Genomic DNA, 2,668 nt, shown 5'->3' on the forward strand with positions numbered 1-2,668 from the left:
TATATATAATATAATAACATTATATTTATTAAAAATAAATAAAATATAATAACAAAATAGATAAAAAGAGAAAAACGAAGAAATTAAAAAGTTTCATTCATTGCGCATAAGCTGCAATTTTATCGAACTCATAAAATAAAATAAAAATATATAGAGAAAACATGGAATAAAGAGTAGTATAAAAAGGGAGGAAAAAATTATTAAAATATAAAATTTTTAATTATTTTTTAAATTTAAAAAAAGTTTAATAAAATAGTAATTAGATTTATATTAAAATCCACAGAAAGGAACGCTTTCTAATATTACAGTAATATAGCCAAAGCTAAATATGTCAATAAAATAGCGTGAGAAGTACTCAAAATTTTTTTTAAAAGCAAAATGGAATCGAACACATTAAGTCATAAATATTACGTAAAAATCAGAAAATATAAAAATGTAAAGAAAAAATAGAACAAAACTTAAAACAATAACTATAAAGGGACTAGAGGATTTAAATTAACTTTCATGAACGGGAAAATTTTCAAGAATGATTTAAAATATTTTCGTAATAAGATTGCCAGATTACAAAATTTGAAAACAGAAGCGCAAACTTAGGTAAAAGCGTAAATAGAGGGATTGTGTAATGTAGCGCGTTCTTACTGCAGTACTAAAGCTCATTGTTAGTTATCACGGATGGGTCCGAAAATGGATGTGCGCTAGGTAATATTATACTGGAGAATTTAAAAAAGTTAACAATTAATAAGGTTGATATTTAATTATACAGTTTTAATGATTTTAGAAAATAAACTTTTATTTAAGAAAAAAAATCCATATATCTCTCTATTTACGCTTTTATCTGAATTTGCTCTTCTGTTTTTATATTTTGTAATCTGGCGATCTTATTACAAAAAACATTTTAAATCATTCTTGAAAATTTTCCCGTTCATGTAAGTTTATTTGAATTCGCTACTCGCTTTATAGATTTCATTTTAAGTTCCGTTCTGCTTTTTCTTTAGATTTTATTTTCTGAATTTTGCTTGATATTTATTATATAATGTGTTCTATTTTATTTTATTTAAAAAAAAATTTTTATAGTGCTCCTCTCACTATTGTATTGATACATTTTGCTTTGGCTATATTGATACAATATAAGAAAGCACTCCTTTTTGCGAATATAATCGTGTGAGCTGATGAAGAGATTATATCTTTTTTTTTTCTGGATTTTTATAATTTTTTAAAAATAATTTTTTTTACTCTTTTATTATTATTCTGTAACTTGTTTCATGTTTTCTCTACATTTTGAAATGCAACCACTACTAGGATTCAAATCTGTCTCGAGAAACCCTATGATTAAAGACGGGTGACATTGTTGGTAGCCTAGACCAACAAGAGGAGTCCGAAATATTACTATACGTTAATAGGAAAAGCTTCAAAGCATCAAGATAAAAAAACGAAACTGCAAGAAAGTGGTTAAAAATATTTCTGAAGTACTGCGAAATGTTTCAGAATGTTACAGAAAGAGGTTTTGCGGTATATTCAGAAACGGTTTTTGAAAACCACATATACCGTAGCTGCCCCATAGATTCAGAAACGCTTCGGGTTTATCATACAACGAATTTCTCGAATCCGACGTCCGCGCGGACGGCCATTTTCCCGTTAATGTTCGTGATACATTTTCAATTTTTGTTATCTTACAAGAGTCTAGCGCTTCTCTTCTAAAATGACTCTCTAATCTAGAAATACAGCAACATACTGCGCATGGTGGAATTGATGTTTTCTCTGACTGGGAGTACTGCAGCGGTTGAAAGGGGCTTTTCAGCAATGAACTCATAAAAAAAACACATTACTTACTGGTTTTAATCAAGAAGCGCTAAACGTAATTATAAACATCTACCTAAATGGAAAGCCCCTTTCAGATTTCTGTGCAGAAACCTATGTAAATCATTGGCTTAATTGTGGAGCTGGCAAACGTCATATTTGATTCATTTAAAAAACGCAGTACCCTCGAATAAATTGACATTCCAGATAACTTGACCCTTGTCACTTAAATTATTTCATAAAAGAAATACATACTAGGTTCCTATTAGTAACCTAGTATTTCTTTTATTACTATATAATGTAATCCTAGTATTTGTAATCCTAGTAACTACTAATTCATTGTGCAATTTATATAAATGTTTGTAATAAATAAGAGAAAATTATATTTTTATTTATTTAGAAGCTACGGGTTAGCTTCAAATGAGGACGGGTACATTGTTGGACAATCCGTCCTCGGGGACGGGTAAAATTTGTCTTCATGAGTTTTTTCGAGACCTGCATCGTACTACCCCTTACAAAAATTTAAGGTAATTTTGAGGTTTATATGAGGTTGGTTTGAGGTGTCAAGGTTGATTTAAGGTTTATTCGAAGTTGATTTCAAAAACAAACTTAAAAAATCAACTTCCCAAGGTGTATAATCAAGCTGTATGAAGTTGATAGAAATCTACTTCATCGCAACCATTTTTGAGGTGTACGGTTTATTTTTTCAACATTTCAAGCAAATACTTATATTTGAGGTGTGAATAATTTCACCCGATCGAAACTAAAATTATTTCTGAATATTTATTTTCTATTCATATTCATACTCATAACTCATACTCATAAAAATATTTATTTTCTATTCATAAAATTATATATGAGGTTGATTTTG

This window comes from Parasteatoda tepidariorum, chromosome 9 (assembly GCF_043381705.1).
Source record: "Parasteatoda tepidariorum isolate YZ-2023 chromosome 9, CAS_Ptep_4.0, whole genome shotgun sequence".
In the NCBI taxonomy this organism is placed as follows: domain Eukaryota; kingdom Metazoa; phylum Arthropoda; class Arachnida; order Araneae; family Theridiidae; genus Parasteatoda; species Parasteatoda tepidariorum.